The sequence below is a fragment of the Mytilus edulis genome, chromosome 8, assembly GCF_963676685.1.
Source record: "Mytilus edulis chromosome 8, xbMytEdul2.2, whole genome shotgun sequence".
Taxonomy (NCBI): Eukaryota; Metazoa; Mollusca; class Bivalvia; order Mytilida; family Mytilidae; genus Mytilus; species Mytilus edulis.
Window position 1 is genome coordinate 85,872,990 of NC_092351.1, and position 17,142 is coordinate 85,890,131.

The 17,142-nt window shown below is 31.2% G+C and overlaps 1 protein-coding gene and 1 long non-coding RNA gene across 2 annotated transcripts in view; both read right to left on the reverse strand.

Moving 5' to 3' along the window:
- Positions 1 to 17,142, reverse strand: part of LOC139486510 (uncharacterized) — a 126,888-nt gene that overhangs the window by 21,852 nt on the left and 87,894 nt on the right. The gene's annotated exons all lie outside the window — the stretch shown is intronic.
- Positions 7,646 to 10,753, reverse strand: LOC139486511 (uncharacterized). Its single transcript, XR_011655593.1, has 4 exons — positions 10,672 to 10,753; positions 9,950 to 10,017; positions 9,210 to 9,335; positions 7,646 to 7,774 (listed from the first exon to the last, which is right to left on the reverse strand). It is a non-coding gene; the product is annotated as an uncharacterized lncRNA (long non-coding RNA).

Consider the following 17,142-nt stretch of genomic DNA (forward strand, 5'->3'; position numbering starts at 1 on the left):
CCATAGAATAAAACTTTTCTGAAAGATTATTTCATTTATTTTCAATAAATAATAAATATTGAAGTCTATCTCAGGCATCTAGGAACAGGCTCAACATTATTTCTATACATGTATTAATATATTCCAAAATGTGGACAAACCTACATTAACTGTCCTACTTAAACGACTTTAATTAATGGAGGAGATCAAATTAAAAAATCGCAATGGTTAAATACACCAATTGCAGTCTTTCCTGCTAAAATCTCATGTGTAGAATGTGATATACCATTTTTTGGTCTCTTGAAACAAGAACCCCGTGTTAAACACTCGAGACGGAAACATGCATTGAAAGAATGAATGAATGAATGATTGATTGATTGATTGATTGATTGAACACGTTGGATAGGGTCAATTGAAACAAGCGAAAAAGAAACAAAGAAGATCTTGGACCCTATATTAAACACATGAGACGGAAACATGCATGCACTGATTGATTGATTGATTGGTTGGTTGGTTGGTTGATTATACACGTTGGATAGGGTCAATTGAAACAGCGAAAAAGAAACAAATAAGATCTTGAACCCTATATTAAACACATGAGACGGAAACATGCATGCACTGATTGAATGGTTGATTGATTGATTGGTTAGTCGGTCAGTTGGTTGGTTGGTTGGTTGATTGGTTGGTTGGTTGGTTGATTGGTTGGTTGATTGGTTGATTGGTTGGTTGATTGGTTGATTGGTTAGTTGATTGGTTGATTGTTGGTTGGTTGGTTGGTTGATTTGTTGGCATTCAAACACACATAAAACTCTTCAAATAGTGCCAAAATCACATGACCCTATGGGTAAAGAACATTTTGTTTAAGAGTTTTGCCTAATAATGGCTTTATATAAACTATCAATGGGGATTTTGTCCCTGGTACAATGGTAAAACCAATACAGTCATAATGTAAAAAAGTTGCCCCTTGAAGTTCCAAGCATTTTTCACTATGTAAATGTTCTGTATCTATAACAATTCCGAAGTTATAGGGAAATCAAAGACAAATAAAAATATAAAATATGACCTTGACCTTTGACCTTGACCTAAAGTCTTTATGTTGCTGCAAAATTGCAAAGATTGTGATAAAATATTAAGCAGTAGATCTTTCGAGTTTTTGAGAATCCACATCTGGTTAACACCACTGGTAGAATAAATCTCATCACAATATTTTTGAAGCCCATCTTTAACTGTAGAAAGAATAGTAGTCAGTACTTTAGAAAGATGTTTAGTCGAACATTTTGAAGACCCAGCTATGTATCGTTCTTTATATGGAGTTTTGTGTAATTTGGTATTCAGTATAATGATGGTAAGTTTTCTTCGTTTTCTTTGATGTTGATACCAAAAGAAAGAAGGACAGATTTATGATTTGGTAAAATTTCGTCCTTGGTAAATGATGTCAAAGAATATTTAGGGTTACCTGTAGTTTTATTTATATCAAGCTCTGTTGTAAAGCATTGCAAATAATGTTTTTTACATATGAAAACAATATTATCTGCTGGAACAACGACATATTTGTCTTGCAAAGAGGATAAAGCATCCACAACATCCGGATTCTTGAAAGGGTTAGTAACTTTTGTACTCATATTGCATCGTTGTTTTTGAATGCGCTTCTGTATAAACGGGAAACCCAACGGTTTAATCCATATAAAAACGAAAACGAAAAACACTAATAAACCACATCAAAAAACGACAACCACTGAACATCAGATTCCTGACTTAGGACAGGTGCAAACAGATGCAGTGGGTTTAAACGTTTTAATACGTACCAAAACTCACCCTTATCGAAAACAAAAGTGTAACATCACAACATACAAGGACACACTACAAAATATCAATTGTAATGGCCTTACTCAAAAGACATTAACACAAGTGTACATATACTGATCGAATAAATTTGGTCTATGACACAATGTAAATACCTATATAAAAAAGGGTATAATTCTAGCTGTCCGTTTTTTTGCGTGTAAAATTATTCCAGCAGCTCTCGCGTATTTGTCTTTTAGTTTTCAAAGTTTCTCTTTCCCTTTTCCATTAGTGTGTTGCCTATAAAGAAGCTTTATGAACCAAGGGTTTCGTTTTAGTTTACGTTTGATGATTTCTATTGAAAGCATTGCAATTATGGCTTAGTTTCTCCTCTTAGAATATTAGTGTCAACATTGACTACGAATGTATGCTATCGTCGTGGCCACAATTCTTTGATTTTCTCCTCGATTAAGGTGGTACAAAACACTACAGGGAGATAACTCTGTAAACATCAGATGAACGTTTTAATTACGTTCTATTGATAACGATACATTATTCATTAAGCTTCACAATTTTCAAAATTAGTGTTTGTCTATCTGCTAAAAAAACAAAATCGAGGAAAAGTGTGGTTCGCTGATGGACGTTTCGTTCCCGAGGGTACCAACCGCCCAGTAGTCAGCACTTCGGTGTCAAAATAAATATCAATTATATTGTCATTTTTTTTTTATAAATTTCCTGTTTACAAAATTATAAATTTTTCGAACTACTAATGATTTTTTTTAAAATCCCAGGCATAGATTATTTTACCCGTATTCGGCATAACATTTTGCAATTTTTGTCCTCAATGCTCCTCAACTTTATACTTATTATGCTTTATAACTATTTTTATCTGAACGTCACTGATGAGTCTTATGTAGACGAAACGCGCGTCTGCCGAATTAAATTATAAGCCTGGTACTTTTGATAACTGTAAAGCTTTTTGATTTTTTTCTCATATTTTTGACAAAGTGTCAGAGTAAATATTTTGTCAAAATGTTATGAAGCCAAATTAATTTTAGTCAAGGTGTTTGGTATCAAGCCGAATTCGACGTACTAACGAAACACTCATATCTGCTAGGAATGACTTCACCAAACAATGTCATTGTGGAAAAGAAACTGATCACTCTCATAGTTAATTCTTTTGGTTTTGTATGCTTGGGCTTTATTTTAGGGGAGGAGGGGGTTGTGAAATCGTTTTTGGTGCAACATTGATATATCCTTTCTATTCTGTTTTTCAAAGAAAAGAAAAATCAACTTTAACGATTTTATTACATCAAGTACATTTTTGTACTGCAATGGCATACATCCCAATGGCATACATCCTCTCTACGGACAAACTCTCTGAAAAACGCAATACTATATATCAACAGACACATAAAACATAACGAATATCTTTTTTTTACAACAAATAAATATTCTTTATTCTTCAAATTGCTTGTTACAATTTTACTTCATTGTCCAAGCTTCAATAAAGTATCCCTGTGAAATACTTTCTGAGTATCCAGGAAAATACACAGCATATAATAAAATATAAACATTATTTAGTCAGAAACATAGCCATTGTTTTATTATAGTTCGTGTCCGTTTGTGTTCCATTTTAATGATGTGTTTCTGTTGTGTCGTTGTTTTCGTTTTATATTTGATGCTATGCCCGCAGTTTTAGTTTGTAACCCGGGTTTTTCTCTCAATCGATATATGAATTTCGAACAGCGGTATACTACTGTTGCCTTTATTTATACAAGGACAGTGGACGATTCTATTTATCTATGCAATCGATCATTTTCGATAATTGTATTTTATGTAATACTGGTATTTTTTTTAAGGATATAACAGTTGTTCTCCATTTGTTTGATGTGTTCGAGCTTTTTATCATGCCATTTGTTAAGGGACTTTCCATTTTGAATTTTCCTTAGAGTTCGATATTTTTGTTGTTTTACTCTTTGGTATTATTTATATCAAATAATATGTTTATAATATGACAACATCATCATATCTCATACTTACTCTTGGAAATTCGCAAACGAATACATTGGTTTTATTTAGTTTGGTTTATTTCTGTCAAATTACAAAACAAAAATTTAATATCATTTAATATATGAGGAAAGATATATTTCTAATATCGTAACTTTTTTACCTAGATCAATTAAATTCTTAAATTTGACAAATTTTTGTATTGTTATGAGTTACAATTTATGACAAAAATAAGCAAAGACCCATCGAAAGAACATCTGATAAACAAATTTAATAATACTTTTAGATATTTGGATGATATTTTAGCTCTCAATAATGACGACTTCAGTATGTATATTAATGAAATTTATCCTGTTGAACTTACTTTAAATAAAGCTAATACTAACAATGACCACTGCCCTTTTCTCGATCTTGATATCTATATCACTAATGGAAAGCTGAATACTAAAATTTATGATAAAAGGGATGATTTTTCATTTCCTATCGTTAATTATCCGTATTTAGATGGTGACGTTCCCTTGTCACCATCTTACGGTGTTTATATATCTCAACTTGTACGATTCGCTCGTGTATGTAACAATGTTTTAGATTTTAACGAGAGAAATTTATGTATTACTGAAAAATTATTACACCAGGGTTTTCGATATCACAAACTAGTCAAAACATTTACTAAATTTTATCATCGGTATAAAGACATCATTCGTAAATATAGCTCAACATGCAGACTTCTAATACGTTCAGGTATTTCACATCCAATTTTTTATGGAAATATTCTTTATAAAGCACAAAGGTGTCAGTATTCACCTCAGAAACTTACAAAACCCTTGAATAGACTTATTAAGAAGGGATATAATTACGATACTGTTGTCAAGTCGTTAAAGATTGCATATTTTGGCGTTAATATTGAGTCACTGATAAGGTCTTTGCATCGGAACTAAACACATTTATTCTAAAAACAGTTGTTGGCATGACACGGGTTATGTTCTTCTCATATATGTTATGATGGTATGATACTAAACCCCTAACGGGAAGGATTGTGCCTGATGTTCATATGATGAAATCATAATCTTTCAGTCAGTTTAATTGAAATCTGGAGCTGGCATGTCAGTTAACTGCTAGTAGTCTGTTGTTACTTATGTATTATTGTCATTTTGTTTATTTTCTTTGGTTACATCTTCTGACATCAGACTCGGACTTCTCTTGAACTGAATTTTAATGTGCGTATGGTTATGCGTTTACTTTTCTACATTGGTTAGAGGTATAGGGGGAGGGTTGAGATCTCACAAACATGTTTAACCCCGCCGCATTTTTGCGCCTGTCCCAAGTCAGGAGCCTCTGGCCTTTGTTAGTCTTGTATTATTTTAATTTTAGTTTCTTGTGTACAATTTGGAAATTAGTATGGCGTTCATTATCAATGGACTAGTATATATTTGTTTAGGGGCCAGCTGAAGGACGCCTCCGGGCGCGGGAATTTCTCGCTACATTGAAGACCTGTTGGTGACCCTCTGCTGTTGTTTTTTATTTGGTCGGGTTGTTGTCTCTTTGACACATTCCCCATTTCCATTCTCAATTTTATTTTATATATATTGTTTTGAATCATAGATTGATATACTCAACCAGATAGCAATTATGGTGGCTCGTCCCTTTAACAGTGTGTATTTTTTTTATGCATATTTCTTACGACGAACTCCTTGAAAACGATAGCTAATAGGGGTCTTCTGAAAAATATATTTGAAGACATTGGACCGCGGGCGTGTCTGAAAGCACCCTTTCTCGATGACAACAAGCGATGCAAAACGTTCATTAAAACAGGAAATACGCACGAGCAACACCATCTTCGCTAGCCTAGGGTTACGTTCCACTCCCGTTCTCTTCACCCTTGGCGGATTGAGCTTACATTTGTTATATCAATGTTGCGCCATCTATCGGAAGATTAAAGTCACGCTCATTCCGAATACATTATTCTTGACCAATGGTAGCACTTGAACTCTTCAATTTGGTGGTAAAAACACGATAGCGTCTAGATTATATAAAACCGGAAACGAAAATATACATCAACATTCATGCATTTGTGCATGAAATATACACAGGAACTTCTATTAGTTGATTAAAAACATTCAAGTTGTCACTAAATTGATAAAACATCTAAAAAAATGTTACATTTTCAACTTACGAATATTGAAATCATTTCTAACAGCATTGGCTTCTTGTTCAGTGTTCGGTCTCCACAAGTAGGCACCAGCTGTCGTGGCACAATTATCCTTAAATTTAATAAGATGAAATTCATATTATTTTTACATTTCGTTCATTTTCGCGGATTTCGTGGGTACAGGTGAAACACGAAATAAATCTTCATCGAATGACAAATCTTCTATAAACTTGTATATAGATATAAGAAGATGAGGTATGAGTGCTAATTAGACAACTCTCCATCCAAGTCACAATTTATAAAAGTAAACCATTCAAACAGGAAAACTAACGGTTTTATCTATATAAAAAATAAGAAACGAGAAACACTTATTAACCGAATCGACAAACGACATCTACATGTATTTAAGATCAGGTTTCTGATTAAGTACAAGTGAAACAATTGCAGCGGGCTTAAAGGTTTTTATGGTACCAAACCTTCCCCTCTATCTTAACAAATAGTGTAAGATCACTTCATAGAAATTTACACTATAAAATATCAATTGAAATGGCTTAACACAATCAAAAGACGTAGTAACACAAATGAACATGCACAGAAGGAATACATTGATCTATGATACAATGTAAATACAAAATTATAAATAATAAGGGATAACAAATAAAAGTAAAAGTATTATACCAATGTGAAATGTTAAACAATTTCGAGAAAAAGGTCAACCCTGATAAACAATCAGCCATTTGCAATAATTTAATACACAGGTAAATGAAAATAAATATTGTTTTTAAGTATACTTCTTTTGTCTGAATTACCTTCCGTTAAGGAACACCAAGAAATTTCTTGTATAGCAATAAAACGATTTTGACGATTGTTACACGTGGGGTGAATATCAACAATAAAACTATAAAACAGTTGCTCGATCATTCTTCGTGTTCTTCGTGTACATGTGCCAGAGATGTGATGTGTATACAGTATACCAGGAGAAAAGAAATAATATTGATGTTCATAGTACGAAGAAGTGAACTTATAGCAATTCCATAAAATGCTGGTATATAGACCAGATATATGTATGCTGACTTCAGCAAAACCACGAAATAAGGTATTCACGGACATGCAAATTTTCTCTAATTAACGAAAACCGAATTTTGACTCCGGGTTTTATAATTATTTTGACAGGTTTCCACTGTGGTAGGACATTCTTGTATTCAGGCAAAAAAAGTGCAACCATAAGAAGCAAAAATCAAATATAAAATCGGTGCAATTTGGGGTGGGGGAAGTTATATGTTTTTTCGCGGATATAGTCGTGTATAGAAAGCCTTTAACAGTAAACTTTCCCTCAAATTTGTAGATTGAAATCTTGATTTTACTTATTGTCTTTGCTCTTGCTTGACCGAGTAACAGGATAACATACCACAGAGAAGGTAACTTGTCGAAAATATTAATTTCCGGAGTCAAAAGTCGGTTATATGTCAAAATGATTTCGGCTTCGTTCAAAAGCACTAAAAGCGTCACATGGTATTCAAATACATTTGTATAAAACAAAAATCTTTCCTTTTAAACAATTAACCAGACTTTCAACAACGTACTGTACTAACCTTTATTGTAATCTTATATTAATACTATATTCTGCTTACAGATTAAGTTATGTATTGTATACAGTTTGTGATTCTTGTTTGTTTTCGAAGTAACAGGCACGTTCTTGCAAATGGGGATTAATTGATATACTCACCCGAGCTAAAGGCAAAGGCATTTGGCTATCAAGACCATGATAGGAATAACAATTAGCACTACTTGCTTGGTTTGATAATAGTTTGAACCCATTTGGGCAAGTTTCCGGAACACATGGCGCTTTTAAAACTAAAAAAACAATTACAATCTTATCCACAATTGAAATTCAAACATAAATAGATAAAGCGATGGCGTAATTACATTAACGTTATAAAAGAACACCAATACATAAAAAAACGGTACCAAATGTCTGCACCAGATGCGCATTTCGACAATCAATGTCTTGTCAGTGATCCTGGAGGCCAAAATATTTGAAAATCGAAAGCTAATTAAAAACATGAATAGCTATAAATAAATAAAAACACAAACGTATAGCCACAGCTGGACGAAGAATCAGAGCTTTGCATGCGGTAAATATATTCCTTCATTTTGAATAAAATAAATAAACATGATATAGGTATAGAGAAATACAGAAGATACAGGTATTTCTTTGATTAAGAAAATTTTGAATGATTGCAAATAAAACAACTCTCCACCACAGACAAATTTGTTGTACATTTTTATTTTTACATATCTGTTTATGATACAAAAACAAACACAGCAGAACAAAAAAGATAAAAAGAAACAGAAACCGAAAACATGAGATATAAATGAATCAAATGAATAAAAGAACAAAAGAAAAAAACAGAAAGGAAAGAAAGACGGAAGGGCTTAACTTACGTTGCAAGTAAATATCAAATTTATGTTTCAAAGTTTAAGTTTTTAAAGAGTACAATTATTGTCATGTTTTACTCTTTTGTTGTTAAAATTATTTGTAAAGGAACAGAATACGTCTTGATGTTCTCTTTGATTTTATATATTGCAATCGAAACACATAGCGAATATTTATAAAGAAATACAATTGTTTCCATTTGACCTTTATGCTGATTTAGAAATGGTTGATAACGACATTTAAAAACTTGATTTAAAAAAAGGAGACAAATTGAATTAATTATTTTGATTTTGGACGTGTTATTTCTTCTTGCATTTTTACAAAACTAAAAAGAAACAATAATTAAAACAGTTCTTAATGTTGGTGTACAAAAACAATCGTTTATCGAAAGTTAGAAACAATGTGTTATGCTTTTTTCTATAAAGATATTAAATATAAAAATTTAAATTAAAACCTTATTACAACATGTACTATAAGGGTACACATTTTATTAGTAAATAATCAACAAAGAAATGCAAGTACTATGTGATAAACAAAAAGAATTTTAAAAGACATTTGTCATCTAAGTTAGCAAAAAAATCACAAAAACATACTGAATTGCGAGGAACATTCTACAAAGAAAGTCTAATGGATAAATCAAAAGCCCAAACACATCGAACGAAATGATAACAACTGTCGTACACCTGAACCAGTATAGGCAATGACGTTTATACAGTCATGTGTTCTTAATACACAACATTTCAATATTATTTTTTGAATAATCTACTGTAATACTGGTGGAATGAGAGCCACTGTCAATTCGATTTGATCAACAGTGACACAAACTATTGCCTGCTTTATTTGTCTACTTACATTTGCAACAAGGTCGTTTATTGCAGCATTTTCCTATATACGTCCATTCAGATCCGAACGTCTCTTTACACGGAACGTCTCTTTTTCCACAGGTTCCGTTGGCGGAATGGCATATTCCAGAAAGAACTGAATAGAACAGTACTCCGATACAATATATCACGATTCACTTAGATATAAACATTAACATTTCACAATAGGAATATAGATGTAAAATCATTGTTTATTTCTCAAATTGATTTGCTTAACCATGTTGAATATAGGACACAAAAAAGAATTTTGTTAATTTTAAGTAAAAGTTCATATACTAGTATATTGTTGTTGCGTTATGATTTTTCATAAATAAAATTTAGTAAACTTGCTCGAGATGCTCGTAACTCTGCTTAAAAATTTAAAATCAGTCCTTCTTTTATGCTGATTTTTTTTGTATTGTTCTAATGTCAACCTAGGAAAGTAGTGTTAAAAAGTTTTGTACAGCTCTGTAGCTCGAAAACAGTACTGATGTTATTGTTGTAATCTGAATGTGTTTGTTCCCAAATTACTATAAAAACAAATGGTAGATAATTGTGTTAGCATGATTGAGTATCTGTAACATAAAAAGGTTATAACTCTGTCTGTCTCATTTGGCTCTCGAATGCAGAACGTTTGATCAGAGTGAAAGGATCGTACCTTTTTATATTATTAGAGAGTCTAGCTCAATTTTTAATCTTCACTACAGCGTTTTAATTATAATATATACTTACTGCCGCCATTTGACACATCAATTGTGCAAAAGAGGAAAACAATCAAACAACAACACTTCATCATAATTCTGTAATAAAAGCTCATCTATATCAGTTCTATATTCCAAGTAATTTAGAAATAAACTCAGTATCGATAGAGGATTAAAATTTATATTTGCGCCAGACGCGCATTTCTTCTACAAATATGGCATTATTTAGAAAGATACGTAAACCTGAAGTAAGCGCAGTGAGCCTGTATGCATCAAATGGTATATTTTGATCGCTGATTTCAAGTTCCAAAAAATGTAACAGTTTTAAAAGCAAAGTCCTAACATACTAATAGAAGGGTTTGGATGATGTATGAAAACACTTTTAGGTTGTACGCATTGAAGTGGTTTACAGTTTTTTTTTCTCAAAATATCTTGATAGCGAGCATTACTTATCAAGACCACTGTTGTTCTTTTTTTATGTGTTAACATCGGAATTGGGTAATCGGACTGTCAAAAATAAAAATTTCCGGAATTTTTGTGTTAGGGATTCGTATTGATTTTTTGTTTTTAAATTTTGTTCTTTGTGTTTTTTCTAATTTGAATGTCATTGTTGTTTACAAGTATTACAATATTATTTATCAAAAACTTGTTTGAAATTCAACGTTTTATATTCACTCAAGTTTAAGGGTAAGAAAACATCCAAAAAAAAAAAAAAAAAGAATATCGTTTGTACGAAAATAATTGAAAACTTACCGCAATGTGAAATAACAGTGTCGTAGATAGAAAGATGATTTTTAAAATACAGCGGCTACTTAAATACTAAGTTAAAGTGAATGATCTGCAAGGTGAATAACATCTATTAGTGACACGTGTTGTTTTTCTGTCTTGATATTGACTGAATAAGCAAATATTGTTAAACGTGTTATTTTCTTTAACTGTTAATATAATCTATTCAATTCTTTAGGATATTTTAATTAAATCATCAAATAACAAAAAATCTGAACTCAGAGGAAATTCAACGGAAAAGCTCTAATCAACTGACAAATTTCCAAAGCTTAAACACATCAAACAACTTGGTAGAGGCATTTTGTATTGAAGGAAATAATGGAATAAGCCTGGTTTTATAGCTAGCTAAACCTTTTGATTGAATGAGAGTCGCATCAAATTTAATCACTTTGACAACGATGTGTGAACAAAACAAACAGACACAACAGGCAGAAATGAAAAAAGGGATACAGAAGTAAACATTATGTTATAATGATAATCACCACAAATAAAAAAAATAAGTAACCAAAAAAGCAGAAAAAGATATAAAGACAATATTAGCCAGACTCGTGTTTCCTCTCATAAGGACAAAAAATATGTATAAAATCTGTCGTAGAGTTGTCACTTGTTCAGACGTCCTTATAATATAATTATTTATGTGACTGCATCCAGCATGAGCTGATTGGCGATTATGACAAACGTGTGTCAGAAATCATATTGGATATTCTTCCTCAGTCATAATTACCTTTCATCATTGTCGAACTAAACAAAGAAATAACACGGGTGACGTATACGGTGTGGGAAATGCTTACCCTTCCGGAACACCTGATTTCACTCCCGGTTTTTAATGGAGTTTGTGTTGTTTCTTATTTATCATTTATAACTGTTGATGTAAATGTTCTTTGTCTAAAGCTTATACCGAGAATGTTTTGAAACTCTACCGGGAATGAAGTTGTCATGCATGCTATTGACTCAAATGTTGTCATTGAAATTGCCAAACATACGAAAGCTTATGTGTAGAAAGTTTTAATAATATTGGGTGATTATTTTTTGTAAATAAAATCAAACTTAAATTCTGTTTCTGAATTCAGTAATTTACACTATTTCTATAATCGGAAAACCTACATGCATAGGACCTTCATAAGTGACTAAAATTACATTTCCGGTTTGTTTATGGTATACATTAGCAAAATTGCTATATGATTGTTTTATTTTTTCGTGGAATAATTGATTTTTTAAATTTGAAAAAAAATCTGTGCAATAAAAACAGGTGGTGCTTACCCTTCAGGAACACCTGATTTCACTCCCGGTTTTTAATGGAGTTTGTGTTGTTTCTTATTTATTATTTATAACTGTTGATGTAAATGTTCTTTGGTTTTTTGTGAGTCTTTGTTTACTCCTTTGTTTTGATTGTTATTGTCTATACTAATTTGTAAGATCCTCAGCGGTTGATAGTTCAGCTGATCTGTAGGAATTCCATCTTCATGCTTAATATATCATTTTCTGTGTTAAAACGCTAGACAAATAAGATAAGAGCTTTATTAGTTGTATAGAGCTTAGATAGTCTAGTGGTCTAGCGTGTTGGGCATACTGAACGTCGATTCGGTGCTATGATATCTCACTGGCGTGAGTTCAAGTCCAGGCCAGATTATAAGGATTGAATAAAAAATGTAAAAATTACCATATTATATATTCTGCATTAAAAAAGTAAAATGTTACTTAACTATCTCACAATTTAAACGGGCTTTCAAAAGTCCACAAAAATAGACGTAAATAACAACATCAACATTTATATACCTTATCAGGTATCTATATTTTACTTGTATTTGTGTTAACCTTTTGAGCAAGTTTACAAATAATTCATATATATAGTACAAGTTTAAATTGAAAACAACATTCAAACCTATGATTGCGTTGGATAAAAACCGCAATTTGGATACGTGTGCATGTAAAAAAATGTCGTTGTAGAGGCGTCTAAATACAACATAAACAACATTTTATATATATAAGGCTTATTAAATAATCTGCATATAATAAGTCATTTATTTGAAAAGCTTTAATTAACGACATCAGGATAAGGAATACTATTCTTTACAAAGCAATCATCAAGTTTGTCAGACATTCGTCTTCTTTACACATGACTCATCAGAGGGGCTCGAATCAGAAAATCAAAAAATCAATTGGAAGACCAAGACTGCCGAGGCTGTGTTCAATTGTTGTTTAATACAATAACTTGTTCTTGCTCCGATAGGACATTTCGTTCATATAATTTCAATATCTTTTATCATAAATATAAATATGTTTTGTTAGAGGTATACATGGTAAATATCAAATGAATATAGAGTATTGTTTACAGAAACTGTGGATTTTCATTTTTTTATTAGTATAATATTTCATCACGATATTGATATAATACTTTGATAGATTCAAATATAAAAGCAAGCTACAGTACTTTGGTGATATTAGCTAATTATACAAACTCTTTTTCTATGTAAATATAATTGATTATGCACATTATGAACATCTTGATGTTGTTCGTGTACCATCTTTCTTACTTCGTCATCAATATATTAAGTATGATTTCACCAGGCGCGTATTTTCACATGTGTATTTCACAATCTTTTTCTATGTAAATATAATTGAGTATGCACATTATGAACATCTTGATGTGTACCATCTTTCTTACTTCGTCATCAATATATTAAGTATGATTTCATCAGCGTAATTTCACATGTGTATTTCACAATCTTTTTCTATGTAAATATAATTGATTATGCACATTATGAACATCTTGATGTGTACCATCTTTCTTACTTCGTCATCAATATATTAAGTATGATTTCATCAGCGTAATTTCACATGTGTATTTCAAACTACACTGAAAATATAAATATTTATAATTAGTTATTATTATTTAACTTTTCCTTATTTTCTTGACGTTCCAGTACATCTTCAATTTTCTAGTTGGTATTTTTATAGACGTTTATTTACATGTACATGACATATTAAATTATCTGCTTCTTATATGTCACTTATTTTCAAAGCTTAAAGTAACGATTTCAGTATAAGGAATAGTATTCTTGATTTAGCAATCATCAAGATAACAGTTTGCTAGTCATGCTTTTTCTTTACACATGACTCATCAGTGGGACTCGAATCAGAAAAAAGAAATGATCAAATTGGAAAACCAAGCGATATAACTGGTTTGTACAGTTGGTAATTTAATTATCTTTAACAACGAATCACTATCTAGATCGTCGTCTTATTTGAAATTCCAAAGGAACATACAAAGACACATGATTTCTTTATAGGAAGTGTCGTGTAGGTATATCTCGAGTTGCATATGAATGGTGAAGGAACATACAAAGACACACGTTTCGTAATCAAGCTGTATAGGTAATGATATTAACGTACACAAACATGATGCTGTGTGGAGCTTTGTCTGCGAGATCAGCAAATAATTTGTCATAGAGACACCGCAACAATATTTACGTAATTAAAGATCGGCTAGGATATGTATTTATAGATAAATTAAGTTCTGATTTACACCAACGACCACACAGCTCTGACAATGTGTCAACGTTTGTTTTTCCTTTAGCTAATTGCATGACATTATCCTTACTATAATCGTATTTTTTGGTGTTTCAAATTGATGGATTTTGGCCTTTATATAACACATTTCGTCAATACGTTTAATGACAATGTTTAGGTCACTATTAAAAACGTAGACAGCTAAATTATATGTAAATAAGGAAAAACGCAGAGGTGCAATCTGGATGTTTTTACACAAAGAGTCGTTATTATTGAGATCCTGAAAAACGATATTTTAATTGGCTTGGTATAGGTATAACATATGATAATTATGTAATCACATATGTCTCATGCTGTGTTCATTCCGTTCTGGTTTAATACACTAACTTGTTCTGGCATTGATAAGACATTTCTTTCACATAATTTCTATACGATATCTTATCATAAATATAAATATGTTTCGTTTGAGGTATATGTAGAGTATGGTACAGAAAGACTGTGGAATTTCATTTTTATTAGTATAATATTTCAGTACGATATTGATATCATACTTTGATAGATTCAAATATAAAGCTAATTATGCAACATTTTCTTTGTTAGTATAATTGATTATGCAAGTTATGTATTTCTTGGTGTTGTACGTGTAACATCTTTCTTACTTCGTATCAACATATTTATAATTATATCGTCGGCGGAATTTTACATGTTTCTGTCGGACTGCACTTGCAATAGAAAATAAATATAATAAAAAAACGGATTTGCACCACCAATGATACTACAAAAAGGCGCCTACAAGAAATTAGAAAAAAAACATTCCCTTATTGCACCTATCCCAATACAGGAGCCTCTATCATTTCTTAATTTCAAAGCATTGATTTCTAATTTAAGTTCATCTATATATTATATATATATATATCTTTATTCTCATCACCAAATACATAGGTACAGAGAATACATGCATGTATAATACAATATATTAACTACATAAACATAAATATACAATATATACAACAACTACAACAAAGACAAAAAGAACTTATTCAGGAGGACACACTCGCTTGTTTATAATTCGTCTAAACTTACATAAATTAATGAGATCTGTCCTATTTGTAGACGACATAATTTCAGTAAATACTATAATATTTGGCCTTATACTAAAATTTCGATTTATAATTTTTTTTCTCTCATCTGTAAAATGTGAACAATTAATAATGTAATGAAATTCATCTCCAATATCAAGCTTACATAAATTACACTTTCTTTTTTCCCTTTCTATATTGTACCATCTTCCAAGTTCGACTGGAAGTTTATGGTTACATATTCTAAATTTACATAATGTCAAAAAATCTTTTTCGTCTAAAATATTAAAATATTCTTCAAAACACAATAAATTCTTAAAAATACGATAATTCAAGGCTTTGGGACAGTTTTGAATAGTCTCGTTCCATGTTTGTTTGAATTGATCACACAATCTTACTTTGATATTATATTTCAACCATACATCATTTAAAAAGAGCTGTGTGTTCCAGATACAAGAAAATCCACATTCATCGAATATATTTTTAACACTTATTAACCATTTAAAATCTATGTGTTTAGTACAATACAAGTGGTACAGTAGCTTATAAATAATACATGAATACTTTGACTGCTTTCCCATGATTAATTTAGACCAGTAGGATATCATCCTTAATTTTACATCAATAGAGAGTGGAAAACGTCCTAGCTCACCGTATATCATACAGTTTGGAGTGGAAGATTTCAGATTTAGGAGCAACTTACCACATTTTAGATGAACCTTTTCGACAATATCACAGTTGCTGAATCCCCATATTTCTGATCCATATAAAAGAACAGGTTTTACTACTCTATCAAAAAGATCTAACTGACAAGAAACTGATAGGCTATGCAATTTCCCCCTTTTTAGTATCTCATACATTGCTTTTGTCCCTTTTTCAACTTGTGATTTAATCGCCTTTTTATGATTTCCCGTTTTTGTCAATACGATACCCAAAACACCAAACTCTTGAACGATTTCTATTTCTTGTTCATCTAAAACAAAGTGTAAATTGTCCGGTAATCTTCCATATGAAAAACATAATATTTTGGTTTTGGATACATTTACTTTTAATTTCCAGTAGTTACAGTATTCATTAAAAAAATCTAACTGTATTTGAAGATCTTGTGATGTTTCAGACATCAAAACAGTATCATCAGCATATAGTAATAAAATGATATTGAGAAATACATCAAGTTCATGTTCTAATTCTTCTGTACCTGTGAAAAGGTCCTTACAGTTTTTTGTTTTTAAAAAAATTTCCAAGTCATTTAAAAAAACTGCAAACAAAAAAGGAGACATATTTTCCCCTTGTCTTACCCCATTATTACACAGAAAATATACAGACTTGCTGTTATTAAAAATAATATTTGATTTAATATTTTTGTACATACTTTGAATCACATTTAACATTTTCCCATTTACATTGTTTAACAATAGTTTATGCCAAAGTCCATCCCTCCAAATTTTGTCAAAAGCCTTTTCAAAGTCTATAAATGCACAATAAAGTTTTTTCTTTCTTTTCTTCAGAAGTTCAAACAAAGAATGTAATATAAATAAATTATCCATAGTGCTATAGCCTTGCCTAAAGCCACATTGTGTTTCATGTAAAATTAGGAAATCGTCAGAATATTTGTTTAAACGCGCGGTTAGAACAGCCGTAAACAGTTTACCCAAACGGAGTTTAGTATTACGTTCATTATCAGTGAACTATTACACTTTTTCTGTTTACAGGCCAGATGAAGCTCGACTCAGGATACTGGATTTTCTCGCTGCTTTGATGGCAAATTGATGGCCATCAGCTGGTGTTTTTTTCTTTGGTCGGGTTGTTGTCTCTTTGAACATTTCACATTTCTGTTTTCAATGTTATT